This window comes from Danio rerio, chromosome 23 (assembly GCF_049306965.1).
Source record: "Danio rerio strain Tuebingen ecotype United States chromosome 23, GRCz12tu, whole genome shotgun sequence".
Classification (NCBI taxonomy): Eukaryota; Metazoa; Chordata; class Actinopteri; order Cypriniformes; family Danionidae; genus Danio; species Danio rerio.
This window is the reverse complement of record NC_133198.1, coordinates 24,127,209-24,145,000: the sequence shown is the minus strand read 5'-3', so window position 1 is coordinate 24,145,000 and position 17,792 is coordinate 24,127,209. Positions and strand designations below refer to the sequence as shown.

General features: G+C 35.6%; 1 protein-coding gene and 1 long non-coding RNA gene across 9 annotated transcripts in view; one reads left to right on the top strand and one right to left on the bottom strand.

The window, feature by feature from the left end:
* Nucleotides 1-17,792, top strand: part of megf6a (multiple EGF-like-domains 6a) — a 142,255-nt gene that overhangs the window by 26,572 nt on the left and 97,891 nt on the right. The gene's annotated exons all lie outside the window — the stretch shown is intronic.
* On the bottom strand, nucleotides 11,394-12,602 carry LOC141380485 (uncharacterized). The gene is made up of 4 exons (XR_012398474.1): nucleotides 12,569-12,602; nucleotides 12,428-12,488; nucleotides 12,280-12,353; nucleotides 11,394-12,201 (listed from the first exon to the last, which is right to left on the bottom strand). It is a non-coding gene; the product is annotated as an uncharacterized lncRNA (long non-coding RNA).

Genomic DNA, 17,792 nt, shown 5'->3' with positions numbered 1-17,792 from the left:
ATATATATATATATATATATATATATATATATATATAAATATATATATATATATATATATATATATATATATATATATATATATATATATATATATATATATATTTTTTTTTTTTTTTATATATATATTTTCCAAATTATGTTTAACAGAGCAAGGAAATTTTCACAGTATGTCTGATAATATTTTTTCTTCTGGAGAAAGTCTTATTTGTTTTATTTCACCTAATAAAAGCAGTTTTTCATTAAAAAAACAAACAAAAAAAACATTTTGAGGTCAAAATTATTAGCCATTATTATTAGCTATATTTTTTATTGTCTATAGAACAAACTATTGTTATACAATACCTTGCCTAATTAGCCTAACCTTCCTAGTTAACCTAATTAACCTAGCTACGCCTTTAAATGTCACTTTAAGCTGTAAAGAAGTATTTTGAAAAATATCTAGTAAAATATTATTGACTGTCATCATAGCAAAGATAAAAAAAATCAAATCATGAATAAGTTATTAAAACTATTATGTTTAAAAATGTGTTGAAAAAAAAAATCTCCTCTCCGTTAAACAAACATTGGGGCAACAGGGGGGCTAAAATTTCAGAGGGGCTAATAATTCTGACTACAACTGCATATATATATTCCATTAATAGTCCTGTTATTTAAGAAATGAGAAGTGACACTGCTCTTATGCTACAGACCATTTCAAATTGGTGATGTCATTGGCCCATGAACATTTTCTTCTTGTCAAACTATTTCATATCTGTAACAAGAGGTTATTCAATAACAACTTGATTCTATAACAGCTATCATAACATTGTTTATCAATTTGTGGAACTTCTGGACTCTCAGAATCTATGGAAATCTGAAATGTAAAACAAGAAATACGTCAGGACCATTGGTATTGTTTACATCCCTCAAAATGGTCTATACTATAGAGTACCTCAGGTGGAAAATGACTTCTTTTGCAGAATGATCTTTCATAAAGCAGATGTGATCTCTACATTTTATTAATGTAGAATTATTGAGTGAACCATTCCTTGCTGTGCCTTTACAGGTGTCAGCAGCAGTCAGGGCGAACCCTAAGTTTTGAGTCAAAATCAAGAAGAAAATACCCAGTTTAGGTCAGTGTGTCACGGCCTGCAGAAAGACTCAGGAGCTCTACCAAACATCATTTCACACCTCATTCGCATTTCAGGAGTTTTGCAGTTTGCAGACATCAGTCGTAAAGATGCAGAGGCCTTTGTTCTTCATGCCCGGTAGACTATAAAAGACAAAACCTCCCATCTGTTCAGAGTTTACCCCATGTGCTCTCCTTCACTCTCATCACAGGATCGGTTGAATGTTATCAGTGGAAGCTAAAGGTTAAAAACACAATACTTCTCAAATTGTCAACCTTACACTTTGAAGCTGATACAGACAGATCTTTCATTTCCTGTGGACTTCATGCTATATATCACACTTTGATGGATTTATTGTAGCCACGAGTGCCAGAAAGCTAATGAATGGTATTATATTCTTAAAATGAAGACTGACTTCCAAGTTCATTGGTGATGAATGTGGCTTTGTGTCATTTCTGTTTATTTGGATCTACAATGCTTGCTTTTTTCCCCCTTTGCATCACACTTGGAATCCAAATGCACAACTTGAGAAAATTATTATGGCAAAAAGCATGAATATATAGCCATGCTCAAGATTTCAATCAATCCAAATAAATCTACAATCAAACCTTAACCTCTTCTTTTTGACCCAAACATCTGCAATAAAGTGAGCTTTGATAATACTCCCCTTTTTTATAAAGTCAATATTTTGGTTAGTTATTCCATAATATGTAACCAAGGGAAATTTTATGGATGGATGGATATTTATATTTATATTTATATTTATATTTATATTTATATTTATATTTATATTTATATTTATATTTATATTTATATTATTATTATTATTATTATTATTATTATTATTATTATTATTATTATTATTATTATCATCATCATCATCATCATCATCATCATTATTATTATTATTATTATTTTTATTTTTTATTTTTTTATTAGTATTAAATAAGTGTAAGGATTTCAATTTCATAAAATATGGTGCGGTATTTCTTCCTAATCTCTGGTAGGAGGTGTTGGGAGAAGTGGCAGCAGACCTGTCTAGACAGTTTTGACATCTTCAGTTCTTCATCTAAAGATTTGTTTCAGATCACATGACTAGCTGTGTGTTTTTGTTGGAGTGGTTTTCTGTTGAGAAGATGGAAGAACATCAGTGTTTAGAAAAGACAAACTGGCAAGGCTTTGCTCTCCTGGGCTCACTTGTCCAGGGTGGATGCTGTTTCAGTCTTTACACACCCATATCCTGGTAAGCATTTAATCCAACGTTTCATGAGGTCTGTCAAGTCAGAGCATGAAAAAATCATTAATTTTGCCTTGAGAAGTTTTCTATTGACAAAAATAATTGTTTATATCAATATAATGCAGTGGTTCTCAAATGATTAGTGCTCAATATTTTGCAATGGAATGAAGTAACAAATTAAGATAATTATTTGTTGTATAAAATGGTATTCTCTGTGTAATAAAAAAAATTAGCATGAATGTTAACTTATAAATATTGAATAATTTTTTCTGCACATATTGACTAACTAAATAGAATAAAAACCGCATTCATTTGTGGTGAAAATTCCATTTTGATGAATGTTTAAATGGTTTTTGTCATACAGTGAAAGAAACTAAAAAAATTTGAAGAAGCAGAAAGAATTTGAAGTTGTTTGGTCTAGGGTTGAGGCGATAGACGATGCCATCATCCATCGCTGATATCCGATAAAGATCACGATGCTGAGGTGGCATCGCGATCTTCCGCCCCACCCTCAATGCAGCAGCATTCTGCTCGCAGAAAATATGTACGGCCCCATTTACACTAATATGTCTTAGTTTTAAAATGGCATTTTAGAATGAAAACAATCCACGTCCAAATTGGCCTTTCACCTACAGTGTAGGCTATGCACACATCTGACCCCAGCAGTCACCCTAGCGAGCGGTGCATGTTGGACAGTTTATCAAGGATGCACCGCTGGATGGCGTTTTACTATAGTTGTTTAATGTGATATTTAATTATTCTTGTCTCTATTTAATATCTCTTCTGTCTTTTTAATCTTTTAGGTAACGTGTCACAGCGTCAGTACACTACTTTAATCTTTTGCTTTCACGCTTTTACTTACTAATTTTAGGAAAAAGTGATTGACAGGTGGTAATTTGTGTGTAACTAACTTATCTTTATTTATTTATGATGGGAATAAATAAATACATTTTTATTGGTGATTTATTGGTGATGGGTAAAGCTAAGACCATGCGGGTCAGGTAGTTGAAATAAATAATTTGTTATAAATGAATTCATTATTCATAAATAATTCATTCACCGCAGTTTACGACGACAATGCCGTCGTCCTTTTGCGATAATTCACATTAGACATTGTACGATGCCAAACTGTTCGACATCGCCCAACCCTAGTTTGGTCCCCATTGTCATTGAATATTGATTATTGTTAGGTTTTGATTATTATTGTTTCACAAAATGAAAGAAATTCATACAGGTTTGGAATGACCTCAAAGTGATTAAATGATATCATTTTTTGTGGGGGTGATGTTACATTACACTGCAATTAACTTTCAGTTTTAATTTTATATATATATATATATATATATATATATATATATATATATATATATATATATATATATATATATAATTGGTTTTGAGGATGTTTCTTTAGTAGTTTTCTGGCTTTAAAAAGCTGTCTAGGATGCAGAACCTCTGAGGTTTCACCTAAAACATCTTAATTTGTTCCTAAGATGAGCAAAAGTCTTAGGGGTTTAAAACGCCATATGGGTGAGAAATTAATGACATCATTTTTATTTTTGGATGAACTTTAATGTAACATATTAGCTAGTGTAGTCTATCATTTTCACTAATATGGATAAGTGATTTTGATGACATCATTCTACACTTCAGCTTGCAGCCTTTAATTATTTTGTAGTTATTTCTTTGACATTGGCTTTGGTGTGTCATGGACTTTAAAAACTTTAAGAAAATATGTGCAAAGTTACAAATCCATAGAGGAACTTTAGAGGGTCATCTGTCTGCAAATTCCTTTTAGTTCTAATTAAAACCTCAACACTGTGGAACTTCAATTATGCCACACTACAATATGCAACAAATACATGTGCTAGTAATGTTTTTATGTCCAGATTAAGGGTTTTTACATTGAAATATTTCTTCTTTTTTTCTTTAGAAAAGTTGCCTTTGGTCAGATTGCAGCTGCACATAAAAAGGGATGCATGGTTATATAAAAGAAAGCAAACATATTTTCCAAATTGTGAAATTAGAGAAAATGGCTCTTTGTGATGTTTAAAAGTAGATTGCCTGTTTTTTTTTTCTCTGTCACTATTTATATGGTTCTATAAATAAAACAAACCAGAAAGTCTTTCTGTGTTCGATCTTTCAGCTAAATTGTGTCCAGCTTTCCCTGGAGTAAGAATGCCTACTTTGTTCATACTGTAAAATTTTATAGCCGTTCATTCTCAAAAGCACTCGGGAAAAAAAGGAATGGCAAAGTAGCTTTTCCGTTCTAGCTTTCCAGTTTTGCTTATTGGAAAGACTGGGTTGCCACAGCATAACAACCACTTTACTTTTTCCACTGCTAGACACTTTACACCTCTCAATGGACCCACTGCCCATCAGCGGCATTGCTGCATGTCTTTCTGTGTTGCTTATTAGCCATGAAGGACTTGAAGGATTGGTATGTGTTGAATATTAATTAATTATTTTGTTGGACCATAATTTATATATTTTTCAGTCAATGTTGAGGATTAAGCTAACTACTTTTGTTATGTTTTAACCCCAAAACAATTGTGTTTTTTCCCCTTGGAATTGTGTTTAAATCTTAACCATTTTAAAGAGCCCCTATTATGCATTAAATAGGTCATATTTTGGTTTTGGGGTCTCCAACAACTGACTGATATGAATGCATGTAAAAAAACACTTTCATTGTCTTATAAAAAGGTTTTATTTTTACCTTGTCATCCCAACGACTACTATATGATTTGTTCAGCGATTAATTTGTTCCCAAAATCCTCCTTAGCGCGATGCTAGTCTGCGCTGATTGGTACGATGGCTCAGTCTGTTGTGATTGGCTAACTGTGTTCAGCACGAGTCAGAGAGAATCGCCTAGCTTATCAACTAGCTGTAAAGAAAGCAGCATGCACCACATTTTAATATTGTTGCAATATGAGAATATAAACAGTTAACCAGATACAGTGCAAGCTACGTGAGGCGGTTACAAGTAACAAAACACAATTAAATACACATTTTCAAGCAAGAGAAACAAGGAGGCAACCATTTTAATCATACTTACTTATACTTTTGAAATGGAGGAAGAAACTGGTTTGTAACTTCGGTAGAAACTGTGTTGTAAGCGTCTAGATTGCAGAAGCACTCATCAAAAAATGACGGGAACACAGCACAAGGATGGGGCTATAATGCTCAGGGTATTTTTGCTGGGTCTGCGCAGGGCTTGAGTTCTGCATACTGTATATGTCATGACGACATGGCTATGCATTCATTAACCTGACAATTGGTTTAAACCACTCTGAGTTGACTCTTTTACTGTTGAATCAATAGTTTTAAACATGGTGCACTTTCAGATTTAAGCCTTGATACTTATATTTCAGATATAAGCCTTAAGCTGGATATTTCACTTTACTTAGAGCTGTTACTCACTGCAAGAAAGGTCATTTTCATAAACTTATAATAGGGGCTCGGTGAGGCAGTGGCGCAGTAGGTAGTGCTGTCGCCTCACAGCAAGAACGTCGCTGGGTCGCTGGTTCGAATCTTGGCTCAGTTGGCATTTTTGTGTGGAGTTTGCATGTTCTCCCTGCCTTCGTGTGGGTTTCCTCCGGGTGCTCCGGTTTCCCCCACAGTCCAAAGACATGCGGTACAGGTGAATTGGGTTGGCTAAATTGTCCGTAGTGTATGAGTGTGTGTGTGAATGTGTGTGTGGATGTTTCCCAGATATGGGTTGCGGCTGGAAGGGCATCCGCTGCGTAAAAACTTGCTGAATAAGTTGGCAGTTCATTCCGCTGTGGCGACCCCGGATTAATAAAGGGACTAAGCCGACAAGAAAATGAATGAATAATAGGGGCTCTTTAAACAAACAAATAACAAACTGCATGTCACAAATTGAGAGAATTCCAAAATATAAACTCAATAAGAAGAAAAACAGAGTCTGTAATTAATGTTTACCTTTTTATTTATTTTTTGTAAAACAAATTGCTAGATATAATATTAGAATTCTAAGTAAAAATATATTAAAAAGTCAGAATTACAAGATGTAAACTTGCACTATGTAGTAAATTACATGCAATTTTGAGATAAGAAAGCAGAAATATAAGGTATTTCAATGTCAACACTGTTTAAAAGGTTCAGAAGTTTGCAGTAGTGAGAATAAATAAAAAAAAATGTACAATGTGCAGTAAACTTGTCACTGTAAAAAGTCAGACTTTTTTAGAAATTCACTTGTAAGAAAAAGTTAGAATTGTGAGATTTCAAAACTAAACATGAGATAAGCATTTGTAAATGTCAAACAAATCACAGGGAAAGCCTTGCAATAGAAAAAAGAAAAGAAAAGAAAAGAAAAGAGAATTAATACAAATGCAAAATTGGGAAAAGAAATAAAAACAGAATTGTGAGAAAAACACACGTTTTTTCTTACACATTGCTACAATCTTCGATGCTTCAATCATGATCTTTGATCATATTGCGTATTAATTTGCATTTGAATTTTTTTAATAAAGTGGAAATATGTCAACCAGGTGCATTTTGTATACTTCAAACAATTCCTTCCTGCTGGAGTTCAGATGGACACTCCCTTATCCATTAGATCTGCTTGAAGTGTTCAGGTGTGGTCTGTGGTCTCTGGCTAGTGTCCTAAACCTGAAGTGTCTCTCATTAGATAGGATTGGCTTTGTAATGACACTCATTGAACTACTAGGACATCAAAAGGTGCTTTGACTGCTGACACTTCGTTTGATGGGCCAAAGTAAACTTCCTCTTTAAGTACTGGCTACGGCATGTAGACATTGAGAGCGCTCATTCATTTATTTGTCTTTGTCCAGACCTTCATACCACGCAACCTCTATTTAGGTCAGGAACTTAAAACTCAAGTAGGACGTGGTTTCTGAGTCAATTTTGGTTTGTATTAAGTTGCCTGTCAGCGGTTCTTGCTAAAGCGTCTGCGTACATGTATGTATCGTTCTTCCAGACGATGTTTGGTGAGTTACTTCTTCCACACTTTTTCATAATTTAAGCATATGAATAAGATCTCATTCTAGGGTATGATATTTTCTGAATATTATTGAGACTAGAATAATCTTGGATTAAAAAAGCAACTTAAAGCAACCAATATTATCTAAACACCCTAATAATTATTCATAAAGCTATAGAAACAATCAAAATGATTTGAGAAATTCCATAGAAATTCAAACATCTTAGCAAGCACCCAATAACCCCCTAGTAACTACCCACAATATACAGATAATAGTAGATTTCAACAATGTCCTAGTAACCACTTATAACAACCCTACAAAGATCTAAGCATATATCTCACAAAGCACTAGAAATCTCAAACATCCTGGCAACCACCCCTAGTAGCTGTATAGCAATGACTTTGTAACCACCTACACCCTAGTGACCACAACAACCTAGACACCACCCAAAATCACATGGTAACCACCTAGAATACACTGGCAACCTCCCAGCAGTGTCCTAGGGATTATCAACACCCTAGTGACCACTTGCAACACTTTGCAAACATCCAAAAACTTCAGAGCATTCACATTCCATTGTAATTAAAATCTCAAATACTCTAGCAGCCACCCAAAAATACCTTAATACCTTCCAGAACACCCTAGCAGCCATCATCAATGCCCTACTAGCCACTAGTAATCTAACCACTCATTAAACCCAAGAAGCTACCTAAGAAGATGCCCAAAAGCCCCCAAAGACCTGAGAAACTACCTTCCAGTGCCCTAAAAACCCACAAATAGCAAGCAGTGTTGGAGAAAGTCCCTTTATAAGTAATGCATTACACTCTTATCTTACGTTATTTTTTAAGAAAAGTAATGTATTATTATTGCACGTTTCCACTGAGTGGTACGGTTCGGTACGCCTTTATGGCCGTTTCCACTGTCAAAAGGTACCTAAAAGTGAACTGTACCTTACCACTTTTTGCATACCCTTTTAAAAGGGTACCTAGCACAACAAAAGGGTACCAATAGGCGGAGCAAGACACGCAGCTGAACACTATTGGTTTACGGAGATATGTCACTAGCTCGTGCAAAATCCAGGAGAATAAAAAAAACAACTTACATTTTTAAATACACAGCCGAGACATTACACCATAATAATATATACATATAATAACGAGCCATGGTTGACCCGAGCTTAAACAAACGTTGTCGTCGTCTTGATGAACAGCTACAAAGCCAAAAAGATGAGCAGAATCTACCCTGTGCCCTGTAGTTGTTTACAAGGCCGTCTAAAGCGAGAGCAGTTTCGCTTTCTCGCATATGGAGCTGCGTGTCTATAATTGAAATAACAAACTTTTTGAGCTGATAATAATAACATGCTGATAATAATAACATGCACATGATTATTGAAGTGCTTCTGACATCCAATCCTTTCAGAAACGGACCAACGTGAGAGTAAAACACGAAAAAACAAAGGAGAAGTCGGAAAAAACAAAGGAGCAAAGGATTCTTACAGCAACCTAAAACGTGAACAAACTGCCATGTTTAACTATCATCACCTTTTGTATTATTATGAAATCAGAATGACGAAATTACTGGTTACATGTGCTGGTGAAGCATTAAAATACAGATTAGAGGTTTGCACTGACTGTGGGCTATATGTTGCGTGTTGTTTTTGAACCCAAATAAGGATTAAATGTATGCTGTGTGTAGTTTTTCTGTAATTGGTAACATATCAGAGACTGTAAGGGTCTGTATGTGTTCATATATGTTGCATTTATCTATTTATTTTATATAATCGCAGATGTTACAGTAGGCTATTTCGCACTTCATTGATCTGCAGTTATAATCAAATCTTGTTCATAGAAAGGGTGGTAATGAACATTTATACACAAGTAATCATGTGTATGAAGCATTTGTTTTGGGAGAAGTGCTTTCCATATGTGAACAATCCGTACAGCATTACTTTGACAGTTCCTCGAGTGAAAATGAAATTGACTGAATCTTTCTGCTGTACACAATGCCACCAATGGTACCTTTTTGGCAGTGGAAACGCTAGCCTGATAAAAGTCACCCATACCGACTCGTACCAACCGTACTGTACCACTCAGTGGAAACGGGCCATTATATGACTTTTTTCAGGTCTGGGCTTGCTTGTTTCTTAATTATAAGATATTTATTTCTGTGCAGTTTTTTCAGATTGTAAAGGGTTAGTTCATTCAAAAATGAAAATTATGCTATTAATTATTATGTCATTCCAATTGCTTGAAACCTTCGTTCATCTTTAAAGTGAAATCTGAGAGCTCCCTCATCCTCCATCCACAGCAAGGTTCCTGACTATAACTTTAAAAATTCATAAAAAATACCAAAGCTAATCATCAAAACAAATCATATATATGCATTTGGTGGTTCAGTCAGAATATTATCAAGCTACCAGAATACTTTTGTGTCAAAATAGCGAACAGCACTTTCATGAATGTGGATTGTGATACTGAGTCTGTATTAAGATAAGTAAATACATGTTCACATTTAAGCTAGAACCACAGTAAGTGTCATGTTTACCCATCATACAAAACAAATCTGAACTTGAAAAGGACTCATGATTCCTTTTAACACAGTGACAGTGAAGTTATCAGTCAATATAGTAACCAGTGTTAGGAAAAGGAAATAAAATTAAAAAGTAATTAGTTATTAGTTACTCTACTAGTTTCTTTTTCAGTTACTTGAAAAAAATTAATCTGATAAGGTAACTTAAGTTACTTGTAATTCATTACCCCAACACTTAGCAACACCCTAGTAACCATTTGCAACACTTTGTAAACACCCCAAAACATCAGAGCATTCACATTCCATTTTAATAAAAATCTCAAATACCTCCTAGAACACCATAGTAGCTGTGAACAATGCCCTACTAGCCAAAATTTATCTTACCACTCATTAAACCCTTGAAGCTACCTAAGAAGATGCCCAGCAGCCCCAAAAGACCCGAGAAACAACCTTCCAGTGCCCCAAAAACCCACAAACAGTGTTGGGGAAAGTTACATCAATAAATAATGTTGAAAAATAAAATCCCTTAAAACAGATCATCATACATATGCCTTTGGTGGTTCAGCCAGAATAGTATCAAAAAAAATTCCAAAAAAACAAACAGCACTTTTATGAATGTGCAATGTGATACTGAGTCAAGCACCAACACCTTTGCAATCCACTAGTAACAACTCTAGCAATGCCATAGCGAGGTTTGTATCCATTTAATGTTTAAAACAACCCACAGTACCATCCCTTCCTTTATATTTTAATAGAAAAATCATGATTCATTACATTATGATTAATATGCACAATCGTATCCACACCCTTTATTTAAGTGAAATGAATAGTACACACTCAAATTATCTTGACATTGTATCATGTTTTGCTCCACGGTAGGAGTTTTCTTAGGCTATTTTCTTTCCACAAAGTATGCTGGATAAAGGAAGGTTATCAAAACTGTTTTCATAAAGACATTCCACAGTGAATGCCTACATATGAGGCTACAGTTCATTTGCCTGAATGGTTTATTGTGTATGTAAACAGTACTGTACGTGTTCATTCACATCTGCATGGGTGATGGATCAGTCCTAATATTCCACTGGCCACTGCTGACAAGAATATAAACCTTTAGTCCATCAATAAGACTTGGTTTTGAAATGAAAAGAGAGATTTGCATATTATAAATCAAGATCACATGCACGGTTTGAATTAGCTTTTGGCTAAAAATGCTGGTGTTTTCTTTCTCTTTTTCATTCAAATTAAAAGATTGCATGTTCAAGACTACACTAAAGAAGACATGTGGAGAAGCAGGACTTTGCTCCAGTCCATTTCAAGAAGCCAATTTGCGGCTCAGCAATACGTGGCATACTTCCATCTCACGCTAATGGTTGCAGGGTGTAGTAAGTTCCTCTCAAAGAACTTCTTAAATGAATGTGACGAGGGTATCGAGTAGGGTTTAAATCTCTGTAAATAAAAATAACCGACTACGCCACCCCAGGAGTTACCCAGGGAAACAACTATTAGAAAAGGACACAGGTTCGTTTCTCCCAGAAAGGCACAGAGACGTGAGTTAATGAAAAAGTACAAAAATATTTATTTGGAATAAAACTACCAAATGGTACGGTTCTTAAAAATACATCAAAAACTCCCACTTCATTATTAAACACAAGAAACAATAAATAAACAAAACCAAACCAGGATTGGAGGTTCCCACTGACTGGGTACGAGTGGACAGACTTTACCCCAGCACACGCACACACCACAGTGCACTCAAAAATCACGCACTCAGTGTCCACAGCACACGATAGAGAAACACCACCACCAGTGGAAAGTGACCCGTCATCCACCGGGGGAAACCTCAGTTCCTGAAATAAATAAAAATAAAAATCAATAACCAACAAAACACAAATAAGTGGGTCAATCAGGTTAACACCTACTTTACATGATCTAATTGAAAGATAGCTACAGCTGTATTTACACCATCTGACCTACACTAGACCCAACATTAACTGTTACTAGAAAGACTAAATTCACAAAAGAATACTCTTAATAACGAAAAACAAAATCAATACTTTGCATAAATAGACACAACAAAAAAACAGAAGAATGCTTATGTTGACAAATCAATTATCCAACAAATAAACAAATGAAAGAATGAAGGGGAGCACAAAGCAGCACGCTAAGAGTTATTGCAGGCAGTCCCCGCTAGCAGCTGCATTGGTGGTGTCCAAGCGGCAGCCAATACGCCGCCGTTAGCATTAGCAGCAGTTGCAGACGGTCTCGAGTAACCACGGCAATAGCGATGAACACGGGAGCTAGTAAGCAAATGATACCAGAGGAAGATCCGACGTAAGAGAGAAAGGGGAAAAGGGAGGATCCTAAGGAGGAAAAGCGCAAACAAGCCCATTAACATGGTCCTTTAAATGATCACACCACATCATACGTGCTTCACTTACCAATGGGCGCACCTCAGACACGTTCTAAATCACTCGTTGGTCGATACAATACAGCGAGGTGCCGGAATTAATAGCTGTACAGCATGAAACACGCAGGTTAAAATGCGACTAAACCCCATTACTCAGCCAGTTCAAAGCCATCACATACCTGCAACTGAACAGTCATCCAGCCACCACAGCCAAGGGAAAAGCCACCGCCACACGATGCACTAGAACAATGCCAAAAGAGAGCTTAACGTGGGTCGATTCAAACAACTTACAAAATTCAGAACGAGCGCAGAGCCTCTACCTGTAGCCGCGGCTACAGACACCCAAACCAGTGCGTCGGAGTCGGACGTGACGTATCCCAAGCACCGACCAATCAGGTTTAAAAAGGCGGTGCTACGTGCCGATTGGCCGATGTCAATGCCAATCAGCTGCACAGCACCATCACATTTTGGTTACTCATATCAATCAGCTGCACTACACCATCACATAAAGCTCATAAAGATGAGCTGAAAATCCTGCAAACTTAGGTGGATTTTATCACATATGTGAGGTTCTCTGTGAGATCAGTGCTGCTGGCGAGAGGACCATGTCATAAATGTAAGGAACTTTTCTTCCTCTGTAATCTCCCCAGAGGTCACAGATCTATGGAAAAGACAGAAGAGATTCTGGGATACTTCCATCACTAAGGTCTGCATTGTGTGTCCTGGATTTAACCAGATTACCGACTGAAGTGTTTGTAGTGTAAGCCAATATCTGAACTTCTCCATTAGTGACCTTTTTGAATAGAGAGACTTTGTAGAAAACTTTTGCTTATTCATAAAAAAGTTAATGAAATCTTATTTTTGTGAAAGTTACTCTTGTTAGCAGGGATTTGTGTGGACCTGTAGAATAAGTGTTTTATTATTATTATTATTGTTATTATTATTATTATTTTATTTATTATATTATTATTATTATCTAGCATTCCTGTTCCCTGCAAGACAAGCATTTTTCTGTTTTGTTTTGTTTTGTTTTGTTTTGTTCATTGTTAGCCAGCGTTTCTCCAAACTAGGACAAGTGGTTTGGAGAATGGATTGATTGTTTTTTGTTGTTGTGTTGTTTCACTTCTTTTTTTTCTGCTTTAGTTTGAAGTTTTTTTAAATTATTTATTTGATTTTTAAAACATTTTTATTTAGCTTACTTTTTGTTTCACTTTGTTTTGCTTGTTCCTTGCTTTCATTATTTAGTTAAGTTTTTTTCACCGTTTCTTTTCTCTTCACTTATTGTTTTGTTTTTCGTTTCTTTTCACTTTTTGCATAATTTTCCTTTTTCCTTTTGGTTTTGTTTTCATCCTTTTTAAAATTAATTATTTCCCTTTGTTTTGCCCGTTTTGTTTGTTTTTGTTCCGTAATTTTTTAAAACCTTGTTCAGATTGTTTTGTTTATTCTTTGTTTTTATTATTTAGATTAAATTAGTTTTTTTGTTTTACAATATTTCTTTACAATTAAATTATTGTTTTGTTTTGTATTATTCATATACACTGACCAATTTAGTTTATTCAATTCACCTGTACTGCATTTCTTTAGACTGTGGGGAAAACCGGAGCACCCGGAGAAAACCCACAAGAACATGGGGAGAACATGCAAACTCCACACAGAAATGCCAACTGACCCAGCTGGAACTTGAACTAACAACCTTCTAGCTTTATGGTGATAGTTCTAACCACTGAGCCATTATTATTCATTCATTCATTCTTTTTCTTTTCGCTTTAGTCCCTTTAATCATCAGGGGTTGCCACAGCGAGATGAACCACCAACTTATCCAGCATACGTTTTATGCAGCGGATGCCCTTCCAGCTGCAACCCATCACTGGGAAACACACACACACACACACTTTAGCTTACCCAATTCACCTATACCGCATGTCTTTGGACTTGTGGGGGAAACCGGAGCACCTGGAGGAAGCCCACGTAAACACGGGGAGAACATGCAAACTCCACACAGACCCAGTCTGGCAGTGACCTTCTTGCTGTGAGGTGACAGCACTACCCACTGCACCACCACGCTGCCCTGCCATTATTATTATTATATTTAACTTTGTTTTGATTTTTATACACAGACCCCCTGTTGAAACCTCCATTCCACTAGAGACTTTGACCTTAAACTATAGGGCAGCACTTTAAGTAACTATATGAACTATAGCTCTGTATTTTCTGTGGATCACTGACAAGTTACCTGGCACTTCACGAAAGCTAAATGACAGGCCTCTAAATATTTAGCTGAGCTGAAACTGGCAGACAGCTTGACATTCGATCCAAATACAGCAGCTATGATGGATTATATAAAAACAGCTCTCTCTTAACTCCCTTAACTGCTTACCTTTAGCGTCTGAAACACCATATGATTTATGCTCAATCATTGGAGGTATAATTGGAACAGCTTCATGACTCCAAATGTATGTAGTATATATTTATGTTTATTTAGTATGTATTTAACATAAATCATGACTTAATGAAGATAATTAAAAAATGCAATGTCCGTATGGTGAAAATCAATTTTTTTGCTTTGAATTTCGTGCTTCAAATGAGCAAATCCATTTATGCCTTCAATGTTTTCCAGTCCCAACACCTGTGCCAGGCAGATAGCAAAAACATGAAGATTCAGTTCAGGAAGATTGAATCTCTCATTGTAGTTTGTCATGGCAGACTAGATTTCTGAATACACCTTAGATACTCCTTTTAAATGGATTTGAAAAAGTTCTGTTCTTCATCAGGACATTGAACCAGATCAGATCTATGGCGAAGAACCAATTGTTTTTGTTCTTTTGGTCTCACCAGCTTAAACAGAGACTGTAGTTCAATGGGACAGATTTTGTGCACCGTTTAATTTGATGTATTTTTTAGGATCAGTGATCTTGGTTCCAGCATGTCAAATAAAAAAATGAGCAGGTCCTTTTCATCCATTATTTATATGCAAGACTGAAGTAAAGTTATGTTTTACAATCAGCGTAAAAGCATGCGAATAATGGATTTTTCAAATGTTTTTCTGGTCTCGCTGGAAATATAAGCATGTTCAGTGGCAATGGCCCATGTTTTCCATCTGCTTCTTTGTCAGTGTTTTATATGTTTAATGTTAATTAAGTATTTACCTAATAATAATATTAACTGGCTTTTAAACAAAACATAAGTTGCATACTGTGGGCGTAAAACAAATGGAATTAAATAAAATTGGAGATATCTATTTAAAAAAAAATTGTTAACAAAACATATTGGCAGAAATAAATATATAATGAAATATATCGATTCAACTACCCCACCCCCCTTCCCTGGGGTCTCTTTAAACTGGGGTATCCAATAAATAGAAATTAACAGAAAAACAAAAAACAAAGTATACAGAACAAGGCAATCATGCTGGTTCTTGGTCATTGTTTTGTGCAATAAACATAAAGATTTTATCAGCAGCCAGTCCAAAAAGTCCAGATATTTAATGTACTCATTTGTACCAAGTTAAGCCAGCCAGCCAAACAGCTTTTTGTAGCTTGGTGAGATTCAACGCAGAATAATCTCTCAGGAATATAGTAAACTTTGAGACCTTTATGGCACTCACTTACATTAAAAATAAAGGTTGCAACTAAACAAGGAGGATGATCTCTAAGTGGCTCCAAGTCTCCAAAATTAAACCAAGAACTGTCTCGTGCTATACACATTGTGCTCACCATTAACATTAAGTCAAGTCGATATTAAATTGATCAAATTAATAATGGTTTTAAAAAATATTTAAGACTGTTGCACCTTTTTGTGTTGTCAATATGCTCATGTTTATATAGTTCCTATCGGTGTGTGTACACCATTGTGTGCAATATTTATATGCTTATAACCACCTTTGTATGCTTATAACCACCAGCATAGTGTGGGTCATGAGTCACTGGAGTTGTTATTTTAGGGGTCGTGGGCTGAAAAAATGCATATTCCCTGCTTTATTTAACAGTTTCAAAGACACACACACACACATATACATATATATTTTAATAATTATTTTTTATGGGTTTTCACCTTTATTGTGATAGGACAGTGGAGATTTAGAGACAGGGGAGCAGAGATAGGGAAACGGTTGGCAAAGAACCTCAAGCCAGGTATCGAACTCGGGTCACCGTGAACACCTTGGTGCCTTGGGGCTGACTCAAATACACTTTTAACTGTGACTTGATTGCTTTCTGTAAATGAATAGCTTCGGAATGAGTAATGGTTTGTTTTTTCCATTGTATCATGTGAATCCATGTAGTGTCTTCTATAATTCAGGGAATGAATGAGCCTTAACCCAAACCTTGCAGTGGTTTAGACTGCCTCTCTGACACAAAGGCATCCACACAGTGAATAAGACAGGCACTGACCTTCCTTTCATCTGACTCACGAAACTCACATGAAAAGAGACTCTTAAATGGTGTCCAGCTGCACCTTTTAAACTCGCCTCAACCTTCATATCCTCTGGAAAAACTGATGCAGCGTTCATCGCATGCCATCCCTCTTATACTTAACAACTTATTTCCGTGTTCTTGTCACAGTGGATAGATATTTGTCTTGTTCAAGATGCAAGATACATCTGATACTGCAGTTATTTATGCTGTGTTTGGACTGGTAAGACTCTGTTTCCACAACTTATTTCGATTTTGTAAGTCTATACCATAGTTTTGGGTGAAGTGTTTAAGTGGAGCATTTTAGCTTGTCTTTGAATCCCCTTTAGCCCTCTGTAAATTACTTTTCAATGTTTTCACTGAAGCACTGGACCAACCGCTTGTCAAAATGTGAGTTATTTTTGGCTTTTTCTGCTTAACTTTTTTTTCTCTAACAAGAAGTTGAGTTGATGAAAAAATTATTAATAACCAAGGCCCTGTAAATCACTGGACTTGTGACAGTAAAGGCTATGTGCGAAATGAAGTCCAAGAGTCTTTCATGTTTTTAATAAAATGATCTCATGGCAGCTGTAAGGTCTGTTTCATAATTTTTTAAAGTGTATATTAATAGTTTATTTGGGCCCCATATTAACAGGCTCCTGCTCACACACTGCATCATGATGCTGTTTATGTACGTAGCAGAAGGTGCAAACTCTATTTTCTTAATTCATTGATTTAAAACAATGGATGCCCTTCCAGGCACAACCCAGTACTTCTTCATTGTTCATTAAATCATATTGAATTAAGACTATTTAAGTAGATAAAACGCTGTCTGTTTTGTATCTGTATGTCTCTCTGTTTATCTGTCCATCTCTCCATGTTTTGCGGTCAGTTGGTCAGTGGTCTGTCTGTCTCCCTGTCCATTTAATGATCTTTCTGTCTTTACTATAAGCCAATGGGTTGTCTACCTGTCAACTTAGAGGCCTGTAATGGCCTTCACTACTCTCATTACTGAATTGCTGGAATGTTCCACAATATTATGGCCTTTAATTTTTTCATTCTTTATTTTTGTTAAGATGCTTTGACACAATCTACATTGTCAAAATGTGCTATATAATTAAAGTTAAATTGAATTAAAATGCATTTTGGGTAGCTC